A 20,828-nucleotide genomic window follows, 5' to 3' on the forward strand; every position below is an offset into this window, starting at 1 on the left:
CGCCTGGTCATCCAGAAGTTAAGCAAAAACTCAGACAAACAGATTGTTACAGTTTGTTCCGGATGTGCGCTAGGCAAGAATAAGGCGTTGATAATTCGCTAATAAAACATAATTCTTTATTAATCGTTCCGTTATTAATCGTATTATCGAGTAGCTCAAACAACCGGAATAGGTAACGATTGGACTTTTTATGGCACATTGACAACACGTTGTCGATATCGGTGAGAATAAAGCGGGAGTGGCAAACTGCGGTGGGCGGTTGAAAAGTGTCGCGGCAACCGTTGGTTCATTTGCCGAATCCCCCTTATTTATTTTGCCGCGTTGTTCGGTAACAATACTTCGGTAATTTTGACGAAGTATTGACACCGAAAAAGGGTAACGAGATGAAGCAGCGAAGAATAAATGCTGTAAGAAAGGTAAAAGAAAATGTGACGTTAGGTGCTGCTGGTACAAATCCATCATATTTCCATGATAACACTTACAACACTTGCGGAACAGTAACAGCGAATCGTTGAACGAAACTATTCCAACGGAAATTGTACAAGACGGGTAAGTCGCTGTCTGCTTTGGTTTGTGTTGACTACTCGACACGGTCGTAGCCTACTCGCATCGCTGACGATGATGATTTCTTGTCGTGTTTTGTTGATAATTATCAATAATTATGAATTATAAATGCTGGAAGAAAGGTAAGAAAAAGTTTCATTATCGGATGGTACAAATCCATTTCCATCACACTTACCAGCCACGCCGAAGAAGAGAAGATAGAAACTGCCCGGAAGATGTTCGTTCATCACTGAAGACTGTCAAGGATCAACTCAACCTCGACCGAAGCAGCGAAGAATAACATAAGTAAAACATTGGGCTCCCGATGCTGTAGAGAGCGACGATGCAGCAGATAAGCATCAAACAGGTGAGTGTCGTAACGGGGTTTGGCTGATGAGTGTAACCGTTACTGATTTTTGTAACCCAACATTAATTAAACAGTGAAACTCTTACAGGGCGTGTGAGATCGATGCAGCTGGTCGCCATCGCCAGCTGTTGGGGGGTCTCGCCTCGGACGGACCTGAGGGGCCCCTCGCCTCGGACGGATCAGTCCCCACCACGGTAACATGCGATTATTGTGGCAGGACGTTACGCAACACACATGGGCTTAAAATTCATTGCAGCCGCATGCATAAAAACAAACAGATGAGTGTCGTAACGGGGTTTGACTGATGAGTGTAACCGTTACTGATTTTTGCTCACAGCGAAAAATAAATCCTGAAAGTAAGGTAAAAGAAAATGTGAGGTTAGGTGCTGCTGGTACAATTGACCATTGCAGTCTTAGCGGAATCGCAAACGATTCCATCACACTTACCAGCCACGCCGAAGAAGAGAAGATAGAAACTGCCCGGAAGATGTTCGTTCATCACTGAAAACTGTCAATGATCAACTCAACCTCGACCGAAGCAGCGAAGAATAACATAAGTAAAACATTGGGCTCCCGATGCTGTAGAGAGCGACGATGCAGCAGATAAGCATCAAACAGGTGAGTGTCGTAACGGGGTTTGGCTGATGAGTGTAACCGTTACTGATTTTTGTAACCCAACATTAATTAAACAGTGAAACTCTTACAGGGCGTGTGAGATCGATGCAGCTGGTCGCCATCGCCAGCTGTTGGGGGGTCTCGCCTCGGACGGACCTGAGGGGCCCCTCGCCTCGGACGGATCAGTCCCCACCACGGTAACATGCGATTATTGTGGCAGGACGTTACGCAACACACATGGGCTTAAAATTCATTGCAGCCGCATGCATAAAAACAAACAGATGAGTGTCGTAACGGGGTTTGACTGATGAGTGTAACCGTTACTGATTTTTGCTCACAGCGAAAAATAAATCCTGAAAGTAAGGTAAAAGAAAATGTGAGGTTAGGTGCTGCTGGTACAATTGACCATTGCAGTCTTAGCGGAATCGCAAACGATTCCATCACACTTACCAGCCACGCCGAAGAAGAGAAGATAGAAACTGCCCGGAAGATGTTCGTTCATCACTGAAAACTGTCAATGATCAACTCAACCTCGACCGAAGCAGCGAAGAATAACATAAGTAAAATAGATGTAAGTAAATAGATGAAAGTAAACAGATGATGAAGAGGTGCAATATGGCATGCGAGGCCAGCCGGTGAGTTCTATTGGAGGAGTCGGTGTGTCGCGCTGGAGCGACAGGTGGCAGAACTGAAGGCTGTCGCGTGCTGCAGCACGGCAGATGCTGTTCTAGCCAACCACAAATACGAGGAACTGCAAAGAGCAGTAAGACTGTAAGAAAGGTTAAAGAAAATGTGAGGTTAGGTGCTGCTGGTACAGTTTACCATTGCTGTCTTAGCGGAATCGCAAACGATTCCATCACACTTACCAGCCACGTTCCATATTCCGCGTTGCTGGGCTCACAGTGATGGAGAACTCCACTTTTTCGGTAAGTATGCAGAGACGTTATCATTGATGACCTTCGCCAGAACGTTCTTTTTCCCAACGTCCCAATTGTTCCTCTTTTTACTCATCAGACACTATTCACTCTTATTTCAGTGTTTCGATGCTGTTTTATTGTTTCAGCAACGTGCTTCTTCGAATAGTGCCGCTTGCTTGTGGTCGCGCTGTAGAGAGCGACGCTGCAGCAGATAAGCATCCCGGACGATGTGGCCGAATTAAAGGCTGTCGCGAGCTCCAGCGCGACAGATGCAGTTCTAGCTACCAAGAAATATGAAGAACTGCATAGCGCAGTTCGACTTCTTCAGGAAAGGTAAGTGAGTCACAGTGCGACGACGAGGTGCAATATGGCGAGATTCCACTAGGACAGCATCCGATGTATCAACAGCAGCTAACCGTAACACATTCTCTTATCATTCTTCCAGCATACCAGTCACACTGATGTAGTGAGTGTAACCGTTACTGATTTTTGTAACTCAATATTAATTAAACAGTGAAACTCTTACAGGGCGTGTGAGATCGATGCAGCTGGTCACCATCGCCAGCTGTTGGGGGGTCTCGCCTCGGACGGACCTGAGGGGCCCCTCGCCTCGGACGGATCAGTCCCCACCACGGTAACATGCGATTATTGTGGCAGGACGTTACGCAACACACATGGGCTTAAAATTCATTGCAGCCGCATGCATAAAAACAAACAGATGAGTGTCGTAACGGGGTTTGACTGATGAGTGTAACCGTTACTGATTTTTGCTCACAGCGAAAAATAAATCCTGAAAGTAAGGTAAAAGAAAATGTGAGGTTAGGTGCTGCTGGTACAATTGACCATTGCAGTCTTAGCGGAATCGCAAACGATTCCATCACACTTACCAGCCACGCCGAAGAAGAGAAGATAGAAACTGCCCGGAAGATGTTCGTTCATCACTGAAAACTGTCAATGATCAACTCAACCTCGACCGAAGCAGCGAAGAATAACATAAGTAAAACATTGGGCTCCCGATGCTGTAGAGAGCGACGATGCAGCAGATAAGCATCAAACAGGTGAGTGTCGTAACGGGGTTTGGCTGACGAGTGTAACCGTTACTGATTTTTGTAACCCAACATTAATTAAACAGTGAAACTCTTACAGGGCGTGTGAGATCGATGCAGCTGGTCGCCATCGCCAGCTGTTGGGGGGTCTCGCCTCGGACGGACCTGAGGGGCCCCTCGCCTCGGACGGATCAGTCCCCACCACGGTAACATGCGATTATTGTGGCAGGACGTTACGCAACACACATGGGCTTAAAATTCATTGCAGCCGCATGCATAAAAACAAACAGATGAATATCGTAACGGGGTTTGACTGATGAGTGTAACCGTTACTGATTTTTGCTCACAGCGAAAAATAAATCCTGAAAGTAAGGTAAAAGAAAATGTGAGGTTAGGTGCTGCTGGTACAATTGACCATTGCAGTCTTAGCGGAATCGCAAACGATTTCATCACACTTACCAGCCACGCCGAAGAAGAGAAGATAGAAACTGCCCGGAAGATGTTCGTTCATCACTGAAAACTGTCAATGATCAACTCCACCTCGACCGAAGCAGCGAAGAATAACATAAGTAAAACATTGGGCTCCCGATGCTGTAGAGAGCGACGATGCAGCAGATAAGCATCAAACAGGTGAGTGTCGTAACGGGGTTTGGCTGATGAGTGTAACCGTTACTGATTTTTGTAACAGCTGCAGCTGTTGCAGCTGGTCGCCATCGCCAGCTGTTGGGGGGTCTCGCCTCGGACGGACCTGAGGGGCCCCTCGCCTCGGACGGATCAGTCCCCACCACGGTAACATGCGATTATTGTGGCAGGACGTTACGCAACACACATGGGCTTAAAATTCATTGCAGCCGCATGCATAAAAACAAACAGGAGAGTGTCGTAACGGGGTTTAACTGATGAGTGTAACCGTTACTGATTTTGTTCACAGCGAAAAATAAATCCTGAAAGTAAGGTAAAAGAAAATGTGAGGTTAGGTGCTGCTGGTACAATTGACCATTGCAGTCTTAGCGGAATCGCAAACGATTCCATCACACTTACCAGCCACGCCGAAGAAGAGAAGATAGAAACTGCCCGGAAGATGTTCGTTCATCACTGAAAACTGTCAATGATCAACTCAACCTCGACCGAAGCAGCGAAGAATAACATAAGTAAAACATTGGGCTCCCGATGCTGTAGAGAGCGACGCTGCAGCAGATAAGCATCAAACAGGTGAGTGTCGTAACGGGGTTTGACTGATGAGTGTAACCGTTACTGATTTTTGTAACTCAACATTAATTAAACAGTGAAACTCTTACAGGGCGTGTGAGATCGATGCAGCTGGTCGCCATCGCCAGCTGTTGGGGGGTCTCGCCTCGGACGGACCTGAGGGGCCCCTCGCCTCGGACAGATCAGTCCCCACCACGATAACATGCGATTATTGTGGCAGGACGATACGCAACACACATGGGCTTAAAATTCATTGCAGCCGCATGCATAAAAACAAACAGGAGAGTGTCGTAACGGGGTTTAACTGATGAGTGTAACCGTTACTGATTTTGTTCACAGCGAAAAATAAATCCTGAAAGTAAGGTAAAAGAAAATGTGAGGTTAGGTGCTGCTGGTACAATTGACCATTGCAGTCTTAGCGGAATCGCAAACGATTCCATCACACTTACCAGCCACGCCGAAGAAGAGAAGATAGAAACTGCCCGGAAGATGTTCGTTCATCACTGAAAACTGTCAATGATCAACTCAACCTCGACCGAAGCAGCGAAGAATAACATAAGTAAAACATTGGGCTCCCGATGCTGTAGAGAGCGACGCTGCAGCAGATAAGCATCCCGGACGATGTGGCCGAATTAAAGGCTGTCGCGAGCTCCAGCGCGACAGATGCAGTTCTAGCTACCAAGAAATATGAAGAACTGCATAGCGCAGTTCGACTTCTTCAGGAAAGGTAAGTGAGTCACAGTGCGACGACGAGGTGCAATATGGCGAGATTCCACTAGGACAGCATCCGATGTATCAACAGCAGCTAACCGTAACACATTCTCTTATCATTCTTCCAGCATACCAGTCACACTGATGTAGTGAGTGTAACCGTTACTGATTTTTGTAACTCAATATTAATTATACAGTGAAACTCTTACAGGGCGTGTGAGATCGATGCAGCTGGTCACCATCGCCAGCTGTTGGTGGTCTTCGCCTCGGACGGACCTGTGGAGCCATCAGTCCCCACAACGGTAATCTGTGACTATTGCGGCAAGAGGTCACGCAACATACATGGAAATAAAATCCATGTCAGGCGCATGCATAAAAACAAACAGATGAGTGTCGTAACGGGGTTTGACTGATGAGTGTAACCGTTACTGATTTTTGCTCACAGCGAAAAATAAATCCTGAAAGTAAGGTAAAAGAAAATGTGAGGTTAGGTGCTGCTGGTACAGTTTACCATTGCTGTCTTAGCGGAATCGCAAACGATTCCATCACACTTACCAGCCACGCCGAAGAAGAGAAGATAGAAACTGCCCGGAAGATGTTCGTTCATCACTGAAGACTGTCAAGGATAAACTCAACCTCGACCGAAGCAGCGAAGAATAACATAAGTAAAACATTGGGCTCCCGATGCTGTAGAGAGCGACGCTGCAGCAGATAAGCATCAAACAGGTGAGTGTCGTAACGGGGTTTGACTGATGAGTGTAACCGTTACTGATTTTTGTAACTCAACATTAATTAAACAGTGAAACTCTTACAGGGCGTGTGAGATCGATGCAGCTGGTCGCCATCGCCAGCTGTTGGGGGGTCTCGCCTCGGACGGACCTGAGGGGCCCCTCGCCTCGGACAGATCAGTCCCCACCACGGTAACATGCGATTATTGTGGCAGGACGATACGCAACACACATGGGCTTAAAATTCATTGCAGCCGCATGCATAAAAACAAACAGGAGAGTGTCGTAACGGGGTTTAACTGATGAGTGTAACCGTTACTGATTTTGTTCACAGCGAAAAATAAATCCTGAAAGTAAGGTAAAAGAAAATGTGAGGTTAGGTGCTGCTGGTACAATTGACCATTGCAGTCTTAGCGGAATCGCAAACGATTCCATCACACTTACCAGCCACGCCGAAGAAGAGAAGATAGAAACTGCCCGGAAGATGTTCGTTCATCACTGAAGACTGTCAAGGATAAACTCAACCTCGACCGAAGCAGCGAAGAATAACATAAGTAAAACATTGGGCTCCCGATGCTGTAGAGAGCGACGCTGCAGCAGATAAGCATCAAACAGGTGAGTGTCGTAACGGGGTTTGACTGATGAGTGTAACCGTTACTGATTTTTGTAACTCAACATTAATTAAACAGTGAAACTCTTACAGGGCGTGTGAGATCGATGCAGCTGGTCGCCATCGCCAGCTGTTGGGGGGTCTCGCCTCGGACGGACCTGAGGGGCCCCTCGCCTCGGACAGATCAGTCCCCACCACGGTAACATGCGATTATTGTGGCAGGACGATACGCAACACACATGGGCTTAAAATTCATTGCAGCCGCATGCATAAAAACAAACAGGAGAGTGTCGTAACGGGGTTTAACTGATGAGTGTAACCGTTACTGATTTTGTTCACAGCGAAAAATAAATCCTGAAAGTAAGGTAAAAGAAAATGTGAGGTTAGGTGCTGCTGGTACAATTGACCATTGCAGTCTTAGCGGAATCGCAAACGATTCCATCACACTTACCAGCCACGCCGAAGAAGAGAAGATAGAAACTGCCCGGAAGATGTTCGTTCATCACTGAAGACTGTCAAGGATAAACTCAACCTCGACCGAAGCAGCGAAGAATAACATAAGTAAAACATTGGGCTCCCGATGCTGTAGAGAGCGACGCTGCAGCAGATAAGCATCAAACAGGTGAGTGTCGTAACGGGGTTTGACTGATGAGTGTAACCGTTACTGATTTTTGTAACTCAACATTAATTAAACAGTGAAACTCTTACAGGGCGTGTGAGATCGATGCAGCTGGTCGCCATCGCCAGCTGTTGGGGGGTCTCGCCTCGGACAGACCTGAGGGGCCCCTCGCCTCGGACGGATCAGTCCCCACCACGGTAACATGCGATTATTGTGGCAGGACGTTACGCAACACACATGGGCTTAAAATTCATTGCAGCCGCATGCATAAAAACAAACAGGAGAGTGTCGTAACGGGGTTTAACTGATGAGTGTAACCGTTACTGATTTTGTTCACAGCGAAAAATAAATCCTGAAAGTAAGGTAAAAGAAAATGTGAGGTTAGGTGCTGCTGGTACAATTGACCATTGCAGTCTTAGCGGAATCGCAAACGATTCCATCACACTTACCAGCCACGCCGAAGAAGAGAAGATAGAAACTGCCCGGAAGATGTTCGTTCATCACTGAAGACTGTCAAGGATAAACTCAACCTCGACCGAAGCAGCGAAGAATAACATAAGTAAAACATTGGGCTCCCGATGCTGTAGAGAGCGACGCTGCAGCAGATAAGCATCAAACAGGTGAGTGTCGTAACGGGGTTTGACTGATGAGTGTAACCGTTACTGATTTTTGTAACTCAACATTAATTAAACAGTGAAACTCTTACAGGGCGTGTGAGATCGATGCAGCTGGTCGCCATCGCCAGCTGTTGGGGGGTCTCGCCTCGGACGGACCTGAGGGGCCCCTCGCCTCGGACAGATCAGTCCCCACCACGGTAACATGCGATTATTGTGGCAGGACGTTACGCAACACACATGGGCTTAAAATTCATTGCAGCCGCATGCATAAAAACAAACAGATGAATATCGTAACGGGGTTTGACTGATGAGTGTAACCGTTACTGATTTTTGCTCACAGCGAAAAATAAATCCTGAAAGTAAGGTAAAAGAAAATGTGAGGTTAGGTGCTGCTGGTACAATTGACCATTGCAGTCTTAGCGGAATCGCAAACGATTTCATCACACTTACCAGCCACGCCGAAGAAGAGAAGATAGAAACTGCCCGGAAGATGTTCGTTCATCACTGAAGACTGTCAAGGATCAACTCAACCTCGACCGAAGCAGCGAAGAATAACATAAGTAAAACATTGGGCTCCCGATGCTGTAGAGAGCGACGCTGCAGCAGATAAGCATCCCGGACGATGTGGCCGAATTAAAGGCTGTCGCGAGCTCCAGCGCGACAGATGCAGTTCTAGCTACCAAGAAATATGAAGAACTGCATAGCGCAGTTCGACTTCTTCAGGAAAGGTAAGTGAGTCACAGTGCGACGACGAGGTGCAATATGGCGAGATTCCACTAGGACAGCATCCGATGTATCAACAGCAGCTAACCGTAACACATTCTCTTATCATTCTTCCAGCATACCAGTCACACTGATGTAGTGAGTGTAACCGTTACTGATTTTTGTAACTCAACATTAATTAAACAGTGAAACTCTTACAGGGCGTGTGAGATCGATGCAGCTGGTCGCCATCGCCAGCTGTTGGGGGGTCTCGCCTCGGACGGACCTGAGGGGCCCCTCGCCTCGGACGGATCAGTCCCCACCACGGTAACATGCGATTATTGTGGCAGGACGTTACGCAACACACATGGGCTTAAAATTCATTGCAGCCGCATGCATAAAAACAAACAGGAGAGTGTCGTAACGGGGTTTAACTGATGAGTGTAACCGTTACTGATTTTGTTCACAGCGAAAAATAAATCCTGAAAGTAAGGTAAAAGAAAATGTGAGGTTAGGTGCTGCTGGTACAATTGACCATTGCAGTCTTAGCGGAATCGCAAACGATTCCATCACACTTACCAGCCACGCCGAAGAAGAGAAGATAGAAACTGCCCGGAAGATGTTCGTTCATCACTGAAGACTGTCAAGGATAAACTCAACCTCGACCGAAGCAGCGAAGAATAACATAAGTAAAACATTGGGCTCCCGATGCTGTAGAGAGCGACGCTGCAGCAGATAAGCATCAAACAGGTGAGTGTCGTAACGGGGTTTGACTGATGAGTGTAACCGTTACTGATTTTTGTAACTCAACATTAATTAAACAGTGAAACTCTTACAGGGCGTGTGAGATCGATGCAGCTGGTCGCCATCGCCAGCTGTTGGGGGGTCTCGCCTCGGACGGACCTGAGGGGCCCCTCGCCTCGGACGGATCAGTCCCCACCACGGTAACATGCGATTATTGTGGCAGGACGTTACGCAACACACATGGGCTTAAAATTCATTGCAGCCGCATGCATAAAAACAAACAGATGAGTGTCGTAACGGGGTTTGACTGATGAGTGTAACCGTTACTGATTTTTGCTCACAGCGAAAAATAAATCCTGAAAGTAAGGTAAAAGAAAATGTGAGGTTAGGTGCTGCTGGTACAATTGACCATTGCAGTCTTAGCGGAATCGCAAACGATTCCATCACACTTACCAGCCACGCCGAAGAAGAGAAGATAGAAACTGCCCGGAAGATGTTCGTTCATCACTGAAGACTGTCAAGGATAAACTCAACCTCGACCGAAGCAGCGAAGAATAACATAAGTAAAACATTGGGCTCCCGATGCTGTAGAGAGCGACGCTGCAGCAGATAAGCATCAAACAGGTGAGTGTCGTAACGGGGTTTGACTGATGAGTGTAACCGTTACTGATTTTTGTAACTCAACATTAATTAAACAGTGAAACTCTTACAGGGCGTGTGAGATCGATGCAGCTGGTCGCCATCGCCAGCTGTTGGGGGGTCTCGCCTCGGACGGACCTGAGGGGCCCCTCGCCTCGGACAGATCAGTCCCCACCACGGTAACATGCGATTATTGTGGCAGGACGTTACGCAACACACATGGGCTTAAAATTCATTGCAGCCGCATGCATAAAAACAAACAGATGAATATCGTAACGGGGTTTGACTGATGAGTGTAACCGTTACTGATTTTTGCTCACAGCGAAAAATAAATCCTGAAAGTAAGGTAAAAGAAAATGTGAGGTTAGGTGCTGCTGGTACAATTGACCATTGCAGTCTTAGCGGAATCGCAAACGATTTCATCACACTTACCAGCCACGCCGAAGAAGAGAAGATAGAAACTGCCCGGAAGATGTTCGTTCATCACTGAAGACTGTCAAGGATCAACTCAACCTCGACCGAAGCAGCGAAGAATAACATAAGTAAAACATTGGGCTCCCGATGCTGTAGAGAGCGACGCTGCAGCAGATAAGCATCCCGGACGATGTGGCCGAATTAAAGGCTGTCGCGAGCTCCAGCGCGACAGATGCAGTTCTAGCTACCAAGAAATATGAAGAACTGCATAGCGCAGTTCGACTTCTTCAGGAAAGGTAAGTGAGTCACAGTGCGACGACGAGGTGCAATATGGCGAGATTCCACTAGGACAGCATCCGATGTATCAACAGCAGCTAACCGTAACACATTCTCTTATCATTCTTCCAGCATACCAGTCACACTGATGTAGTGAGTGTAACCGTTACTGATTTTTGTAACTCAACATTAATTAAACAGTGAAACTCTTACAGGGCGTGTGAGATCGATGCAGCTGGTCGCCATCGCCAGCTGTTGGGGGGTCTCGCCTCGGACGGACCTGAGGGGCCCCTCGCCTCGGACGGATCAGTCCCCACCACGGTAACATGCGATTATTGTGGCAGGACGTTACGCAACACACATGGGCTTAAAATTCATTGCAGCCGCATGCATAAAAACAAACAGGAGAGTGTCGTAACGGGGTTTAACTGATGAGTGTAACCGTTACTGATTTTGTTCACAGCGAAAAATAAATCCTGAAAGTAAGGTAAAAGAAAATGTGAGGTTAGGTGCTGCTGGTACAATTGACCATTGCAGTCTTAGCGGAATCGCAAACGATTCCATCACACTTACCAGCCACGCCGAAGAAGAGAAGATAGAAACTGCCCGGAAGATGTTCGTTCATCACTGAAAACTGTCAATGATCAACTCAACCTCGACCGAAGCAGCGAAGAATAACATAAGTAAAACATTGGGCTCCCGATGCTGTAGAGAGCGACGCTGCAGCAGATAAGCATCCCGGACGATGTGGCCGAATTAAAGGCTGTCGCGAGCTCCAGCGCGACAGATGCAGTTCTAGCTACCAAGAAATATGAAGAACTGCATAGCGCAGTTCGACTTCTTCAGGAAAGGTAAGTGAGTCACAGTGCGACGACGAGGTGCAATATGGCGAGATTCCACTAGGACAGCATCCGATGTATCAACAGCAGCTAACCGTAACACATTCTCTTATCATTCTTCCAGCATACCAGTCACACTGATGTAGTGAGTGTAACCGTTACTGATTTTTGTAACTCAACATTAATTAAACAGTGAAACTCTTACAGGGCGTGTGAGATCGATGCAGCTGGTCGCCATCGCCAGCTGTTGGGGGGTCTCGCCTCGGACGGACCTGAGGGGCCCCTCGCCTCGGACAGATCAGTCCCCACCACGGTAACATGCGATTATTGTGGCAGGACGATACGCAACACACATGGGCTTAAAATTCATTGCAGCCGCATGCATAAAAACAAACAGGAGAGTGTCGTAACGGGGTTTAACTGATGAGTGTAACCGTTACTGATTTTGTTCACAGCGAAAAATAAATCCTGAAAGTAAGGTAAAAGAAAATGTGAGGTTAGGTGCTGCTGGTACAATTGACCATTGCAGTCTTAGCGGAATCGCAAACGATTCCATCACACTTACCAGCCACGCCGAAGAAGAGAAGATAGAAACTGCCCGGAAGATGTTCGTTCATCACTGAAGACTGTCAAGGATAAACTCAACCTCGACCGAAGCAGCGAAGAATAACATAAGTAAAACATTGGGCTCCCGATGCTGTAGAGAGCGACGCTGCAGCAGATAAGCATCAAACAGGTGAGTGTCGTAACGGGGTTTGACTGATGAGTGTAACCGTTACTGATTTTTGTAACTCAACATTAATTAAACAGTGAAACTCTTACAGGGCGTGTGAGATCGATGCAGCTGGTCGCCATCGCCAGCTGTTGGGGGGTCTCGCCTCGGACGGACCTGAGGGGCCCCTCGCCTCGGACGGATCAGTCCCCACCACGGTAACATGCGATTATTGTGGCAGGACGTTACGCAACACACATGGGCTTAAAATTCATTGCAGCCGCATGCATAAAAACAAACAGGAGAGTGTCGTAACGGGGTTTAACTGATGAGTGTAACCGTTACTGATTTTGTTCACAGCGAAAAATAAATCCTGAAAGTAAGGTAAAAGAAAATGTGAGGTTAGGTGCTGCTGGTACAATTGACCATTGCAGTCTTAGCGGAATCGCAAACGATTCCATCACACTTACCAGCCACGCCGAAGAAGAGAAGATAGAAACTGCCCGGAAGATGTTCGTTCATCACTGAAGACTGTCAAGGATAAACTCAACCTCGACCGAAGCAGCGAAGAATAACATAAGTAAAACATTGGGCTCCCGATGCTGTAGAGAGCGACGCTGCAGCAGATAAGCATCAAACAGGTGAGTGTCGTAACGGGGTTTGACTGATGAGTGTAACCGTTACTGATTTTTGTAACTCAACATTAATTAAACAGTGAAACTCTTACAGGGCGTGTGAGATCGATGCAGCTGGTCGCCATCGCCAGCTGTTGGGGGGTCTCGCCTCGGACGGACCTGAGGGGCCCCTCGCCTCGGACGGATCAGTCCCCACCACGGTAACATGCGATTATTGTGGCAGGACGTTACGCAACACACATGGGCTTAAAATTCATTGCAGCCGCATGCATAAAAACAAACAGATGAATATCGTAACGGGGTTTGACTGATGAGTGTAACCGTTACTGATTTTTGCTCACAGCGAAAAATAAATCCTGAAAGTAAGGTAAAAGAAAATGTGAGGTTAGGTGCTGCTGGTACAATTGACCATTGCAGTCTTAGCGGAATCGCAAACGATTTCATCACACTTACCAGCCACGCCGAAGAAGAGAAGATAGAAACTGCCCGGAAGATGTTCGTTCATCACTGAAGACTGTCAAGGATCAACTCAACCTCGACCGAAGCAGCGAAGAATAACATAAGTAAAACATTGGGCTCCCGATGCTGTAGAGAGCGACGCTGCAGCAGATAAGCATCCCGGACGATGTGGCCGAATTAAAGGCTGTCGCGAGCTCCAGCGCGACAGATGCAGTTCTAGCTACCAAGAAATATGAAGAACTGCATAGCGCAGTTCGACTTCTTCAGGAAAGGTAAGTGAGTCACAGTGCGACGACGAGGTGCAATATGGCGAGATTCCACTAGGACAGCATCCGATGTATCAACAGCAGCTAACCGTAACACATTCTCTTATCATTCTTCCAGCATACCAGTCACACTGATGTAGTGAGTGTAACCGTTACTGATTTTTGTAACTCAACATTAATTAAACAGTGAAACTCTTACAGGGCGTGTGAGATCGATGCAGCTGGTCGCCATCGCCAGCTGTTGGGGGGTCTCGCCTCGGACGGACCTGAGGGGCCCCTCGCCTCGGACGGATCAGTCCCCACCACGGTAACATGCGATTATTGTGGCAGGACGTTACGCAACACACATGGGCTTAAAATTCATTGCAGCCGCATGCATAAAAACAAACAGGAGAGTGTCGTAACGGGGTTTAACTGATGAGTGTAACCGTTACTGATTTTGTTCACAGCGAAAAATAAATCCTGAAAGTAAGGTAAAAGAAAATGTGAGGTTAGGTGCTGCTGGTACAATTGACCATTGCAGTCTTAGCGGAATCGCAAACGATTCCATCACACTTACCAGCCACGCCGAAGAAGAGAAGATAGAAACTGCCCGGAAGATGTTCGTTCATCACTGAAAACTGTCAATGATCAACTCAACCTCGACCGAAGCAGCGAAGAATAACATAAGTAAAACATTGGGCTCCCGATGCTGTAGAGAGCGACGCTGCAGCAGATAAGCATCCCGGACGATGTGGCCGAATTAAAGGCTGTCGCGAGCTCCAGCGCGACAGATGCAGTTCTAGCTACCAAGAAATATGAAGAACTGCATAGCGCAGTTCGACTTCTTCAGGAAAGGTAAGTGAGTCACAGTGCGACGACGAGGTGCAATATGGCGAGATTCCACTAGGACAGCATCCGATGTATCAACAGCAGCTAACCGTAACACATTCTCTTATCATTCTTCCAGCATACCAGTCACACTGATGTAGTGAGTGTAACCGTTACTGATTTTTGTAACTCAACATTAATTAAACAGTGAAACTCTTACAGGGCGTGTGAGATCGATGCAGCTGGTCGCCATCGCCAGCTGTTGGGGGGTCTCGCCTCGGACGGACCTGAGGGGCCCCTCGCCTCGGACAGATCAGTCCCCACCACGGTAACATGCGATTATTGTGGCAGGACGATACGCAACACACATGGGCTTAAAATTCATTGCAGCCGCATGCATAAAAACAAACAGGAGAGTGTCGTAACGGGGTTTAACTGATGAGTGTAACCGTTACTGATTTTGTTCACAGCGAAAAATAAATCCTGAAAGTAAGGTAAAAGAAAATGTGAGGTTAGGTGCTGCTGGTACAATTGACCATTGCAGTCTTAGCGGAATCGCAAACGATTCCATCACACTTACCAGCCACGCCGAAGAAGAGAAGATAGAAACTGCCCGGAAGATGTTCGTTCATCACTGAAGACTGTCAAGGATAAACTCAACCTCGACCGAAGCAGCGAAGAATAACATAAGTAAAACGTTGGGCTCCCGATGCTGTAGAGAGCGACGCTGCAGCAGATAAGCATCAAACAGGTGAGTGTCGTAACGGGGTTTGACTGATGAGTGTAACCGTTACTGATTTTTGTAACTCAACATTAATTAAACAGTGAAACTCTTACAGGGCGTGTGAGATCGATGCAGCTGGTCGCCATCGCCAGCTGTTGGGGGGTCTCGCCTCGGACGGACCTGAGGGGCCCCTCGCCTCGGACGGATCAGTCCCCACCACGGTAACATGCGATTATTGTGGCAGGACGTTACGCAACACACATGGGCTTAAAATTCATTGCAGCCGCATGCATAAAAACAAACAGGAGAGTGTCGTAACGGGGTTTAACTGATGAGTGTAACCGTTACTGATTTTGTTCACAGCGAAAAATAAATCCTGAAAGTAAGGTAAAAGAAAATGTGAGGTTAGGTGCTGCTGGTACAATTGACCATTGCAGTCTTAGCGGAATCGCAAACGATTCCATCACACTTACCAGCCACGCCGAAGAAGAGAAGATAGAAACTGCCCGGAAGATGTTCGTTCATCACTGAAGACTGTCAAGGATAAACTCAACCTCGACCGAAGCAGCGAAGAATAACATAAGTAAAACATTGGGCTCCCGATGCTGTAGAGAGCGACGCTGCAGCAGATAAGCATCAAACAGGTGAGTGTCGTAACGGGGTTTGACTGATGAGTGTAACCGTTACTGATTTTTGTAACTCAACATTAATTAAACAGTGAAACTCTTACAGGGCGTGTGAGATCGATGCAGCTGGTCGCCATCGCCAGCTGTTGGGGGGTCTCGCCTCGGACGGACCTGAGGGGCCCCTCGCCTCGGACGGATCAGTCCCCACCACGGTAACATGCGATTATTGTGGCAGGACGTTACGCAACACACATGGGCTTAAAATTCATTGCAGCCGCATGCATAAAAACAAACAGGAGAGTGTCGTAACGGGGTTTAACTGATGAGTGTAACCGTTACTGATTTTGTTCACAGCGAAAAATAAATCCTGAAAGTAAGGTAAAAGAAAATGTGAGGTTAGGTGCTGCTGGTACAATTGACCATTGCAGTCTTAGCGGAATCGCAAACGATTCCATCACACTTACCAGCCACGCCGAAGAAGAGAAGATAGAAACTGCCCGGAAGATGTTCGTTCATCACTGAAGACTGTCAAGGATAAACTCAACCTCGACCGAAGCAGCGAAGAATAACATAAGTAAAACATTGGGCTCCCGATGCTGTAGAGAGCGACGCTGCAGCAGATAAGCATCAAACAGGTGAGTGTCGTAACGGGGTTTGACTGATGAGTGTAACCGTTACTGATTTTTGTAACTCAACATTAATTAAACAGTGAAACTCTTACAGGGCGTGTGAGATCGATGCAGCTGGTCGCCATCGCCAGCTGTTGGGGGGTCTCGCCTCGGACGGACCTGAGGGGCCCCTCGCCTCGGACAGATCAGTCCCCACCACGGTAACATGCGATTATTGTGGCAGGACGATACGCAACACACATGGGCTTAAAATTCATTGCAGCCGCATGCATAAAAACAAACAGGAGAGTGTCGTAACGGGGTTTAACTGATGAGTGTAACCGTTACTGATTTTGTTCACAGCGAAAAATAAATCCTGAAAGTAAGGTAAAAGAAAATGTGAGGTTAGGTGCTGCTGGTACAATTGACCATTGCAGTCTTAGCGGAATCGCAAACGATTCCATCACACTTACCAGCCACGCCGAAGAAGAGAAGATAGAAACTGCCCGGAAGATGTTCGTTCATCACTGAAGACTGTCAAGGATAAACTCAACCTCGACCGAAGCAGCGAAGAATAACATAAGTAAAACATTGGGCTCCCGATGCTGTAGAGAGCGACGCTGCAGCAGATAAGCATCAAACAGGTGAGTGTCGTAACGGGGTTTGACTGATGAGTGTAACCGTTACTGATTTTTGTAACTCAACATTAATTAAACAGTGAAACTCTTACAGGGCGTGTGAGATCGATGCAGCTGGTCGCCATCGCCAGCTGTTGGGGGGTCTCGCCTCGGACGGACCTGAGGGGCCCCTCGCCTCGGACGGATCAGTCCCCACCACGGTAACATGCGATTATTGTGGCAGGACGTTACGCAACACACATGGGCTTAAAATTCATTGCAGCCGCATGCATAAAAACAAACAGATGAGTGTCGTAACGGGGTTTGACTGATGAGTGTAACCGTTACTGATTTTTGCTCACAGCGAAAAATAAATCCTGAAAGTAAGGTAAAAGAAAATGTGAGGTTAGGTGCTGCTGGTACAATTGACCATTGCAGTCTTAGCGGAATCGCAAACGATTCCATCACACTTACCAGCCACGCCGAAGAAGAGAAGATAGAAACTGCCCGGAAGATGTTCGTTCATCACTGAAAACTGTCAATGATCAACTCAACCTCGACCGAAGCAGCGAAGAATAACATAAGTAAAATAGATGTAAGTAAATAGATGAAAGTAAACAGATGATGAAGAGGTGCAATATGGCATGCGAGGCCAGCCGGTGAGTTCTATTGGAGGAGTCGGTGTGTCGCGCTGGAGCGACAGGTGGCAGAACTGAAGGCTGTCGCGTGCTCCAGCACGGCAGATGCTGTTCTAGCCAACCACAAATACGAGGAACGGCAAAGAGCAGTAAGACTGTAAGAAAGGTTAAAGAAAATGTGAGGTTAGGTGCTGCTGGTACAGTTTACCATTGCTGTCTTAGCGGAATCGCAAACGATTCCATCACACTTACCAGCCACGTTCCATATTCCGCGTTGCTGGGCTCACAGTGATGGCGAACTCCACTTTTTCGGTAAGTATGCAGCGACGTTATCATTGATGACCTTCGCCAGAACGTTCTTTTTCCCAACGTCCCAATTGTTCCTCTTTTTACTCATCAGACACTATTCACTCTTGTTTCAGTGTTTCGATGCTGTTTTATTGTTTCAGCAACGTGCTTCTTCGAATAGTGCCGCTTGCTTGTGGTCGCGCTGTAGATAGCGACGCTGCAGCAGATAAGCATCCCGGACGATGTGGCCGAATTAAAGGCTGTCGCGAGCTCCAGCGCGACAGATGCAGTTCTAGCTACCAAGAAATATGAAGAACTGCATAGCGCAGTTCGACTTCTTCAGGAAAGGTAAGTGAGTCACAGTGCGACGACGAGGTGCAATATGGCGAGATTCCACTAGGACAGCATCCGATGTATCAACAGCAGCTAACCGTAACACATTCTCTTATCATTCTTCCAGCATACCAGTCACACTGATGTAGTGAGTGTAACCGTTACTGATTTTTGTAACTCAATATTAATTAAACAGTGAAACTCTTACAGGGCGTGTGAGATCGATGCAGCTGGTCACCATCGCCAGCTGTTGGGGGGTCTCGCCTCGGACGGACCTGAGGGGCCCCTCGCCTCGGACGGATCAGTCCCCACCACGGTAACATGCGATTATTGTGGCAGGACGTTACGCAACACACATGGGCTTAAAATTCATTGCAGCCGCATGCATAAAAACAAACAGATGAGTGTCGTAACGGGGTTTGACTGATGAGTGTAACCGTTACTGATTTTTGCTCACAGCGAAAAATAAATCCTGAAAGTAAGGTAAAAGAAAATGTGAGGTTAGGTGCTGCTGGTACAATTGACCATTGCAGTCTTAGCGGAATCGCAAACGATTCCATCACACTTACCAGCCACGCCGAAGAAGAGAAGATAGAAACTGCCCGGAAGATGTTCGTTCATCACTGAAAACTGTCAATGATCAACTCAACCTCGACCGAAGCAGCGAAGAATAACATAAGTAAAATAGATGTAAGTAAATAGATGAAAGTAAACAGATGATGAAGAGGTGCAATATGGCATGCGAGGCCAGCCGGTGAGTTCTATTGGAGGAGTCGGTGTGTCGCGCTGGAGCGACAGGTGGCAGAACTGAAGGCTGTCGCGTGCTGCAGCACGGCAGATGCTGTTCTAGCCAACCACAAATACGAGGAACTGCAAAGAGCAGTAAGACTGTAAGAAAGGTTAAAGAAAATGTGAGGTTAGGTGCTGCTGGTACAGTTTACCATTGCTGTCTTAGCGGAATCGCAAACGATTCCATCACACTTACCAGCCACGTTCCATATTCCGCGTTGCTGGGCTCACAGTGATGGAGAACTCCACTTTTTCGGTAAGTATGCAGCGACGTTATCATCGATGACCTTCGCCAGAACGTTCTTTTTCCCAACGTCCCAATTGTTCCTCTTTTTACTCATCAGACACTATTCACTCTTGTTTCAGTGTTTCGATGCTGTTTTATTGTTTCAGCAACGTGCTTCTTCGAATAGTGCCGCTTGCTTGTGGTCGCGCTGTAGAGAGCGACGCTGCAGCAGATAAGCATCCCGGACGATGTGGCCGAATTAAAGGCTGTCGCGAGCTCCAGCGCGACAGATGCAGTTCTAGCTACCAAGAAATATAAAGAACTGCATAGCGCAGTTCGACTTCTTCAGGAAAGGTAAGTGAGTCACAGTGCGACGACGAGGTGCAATATGGCGAGATTCCACTAGGACAGCATCCGATGTATCAACAGCAGCTAACCGTAACACATTCTCTTATCATTCTTCCAGCATACCAGTCACACTGATGTAGTGAGTGTAACCGTTACTGATTTTTGTAACTCAATATTAATTAAACAGTGAAACTCTTACAGGGCGTGTGAGATCGATGCAGCTGGTCGCCATCGCCAGCTGTTGGGGGGTCTCGCCTCGGACGGACCTGAGGGGCCCCTCGCCTCGGACGGATCAGTCCCCACCACGGTAACATGCGATTATTGTGGCAGGACGTTACGCAACACACATGGGCTTAAAATTCATTGCAGCCGCATGCATAAAAACAAACAGGAGAGTGTCGTAACGGGGTTTAACTGATGAGTGTAACCGTTACTGATTTTGTTCACAGCGAAAAATAAATCCTGAAAGTAAGGTAAAAGAAAATGTGAGGTTAGGTGCTGCTGGTACAATTGACCATTGCAGTCTTAGCGGAATCGCAAACGATTCCATCACACTTACCAGCCACGCCGAAGAAGAGAAGATAGAAACTGCCCGGAAGATGTTCGTTCATCACTGAAGACTGTCAAGGATAAACTCAACCTCGACCGAAGCAGCGAAGAATAACATAAGTAAAACATTGGGCTCCCGATGCTGTAGAGAGCGACGCTGCAGCAGATAAGCATCAAACAGGTGAGTGTCGTAACGGGGTTTGACTGATGAGTGTAACCGTTACTGATTTTTGTAACTCAACATTAATTAAACAGTGAAACTCTTACAGGGCGTGTGAGATCGATGCAGCTGGTCGCCATCGCCAGCTGTTGGGGGGTCTCGCCTCGGACGGACCTGAGGGGCCCCTCGCCTCGGACAGATCAGTCCCCACCACGGTAACATGCGATTATTGTGGCAGGACGATACGCAACACACATGGGCTTAAAATTCATTGCAGCCGCATGCATAAAAACAAACAGGAGAGTGTCGTAACGGGGTTTAACTGATGAGTGTAACCGTTACTGATTTTGTTCACAGCGAAAAATAAATCCTGAAAGTAAGGTAAAAGAAAATGTGAGGTTAGGTGCTGCTGGTACAATTGACCATTGCAGTCTTAGCGGAATC

At 47.3% G+C, this 20,828-nt stretch overlaps 1 long non-coding RNA gene across 2 annotated transcripts; it reads right to left on the minus strand.

Annotated features, from left to right (window-relative positions):
* Positions 1-94: 94 nt before the first annotated feature.
* LOC126581126 (uncharacterized) lies at positions 95-5,864 on the minus strand. 2 transcript variants are annotated; one of them, XR_007609143.1, is made up of 5 exons: positions 5,618-5,864; positions 5,228-5,549; positions 740-820; positions 483-675; positions 95-405 (listed from the first exon to the last, which is right to left on the minus strand). It is a non-coding gene; the product is annotated as an uncharacterized LOC126581126 (long non-coding RNA). The 2 variants fall into 2 exon arrangements; XR_007609142.1 differs by having other exon boundaries at positions 5,228-5,864.
* Positions 5,865-20,828: the final 14,964 nt, after the last annotated feature.

Source organism: Anopheles aquasalis, chromosome 2 (assembly GCF_943734665.1).
Source record: "Anopheles aquasalis chromosome 2, idAnoAquaMG_Q_19, whole genome shotgun sequence".
Lineage (NCBI taxonomy): Eukaryota > Metazoa > Arthropoda > Insecta > Diptera > Culicidae > Anopheles > Anopheles aquasalis.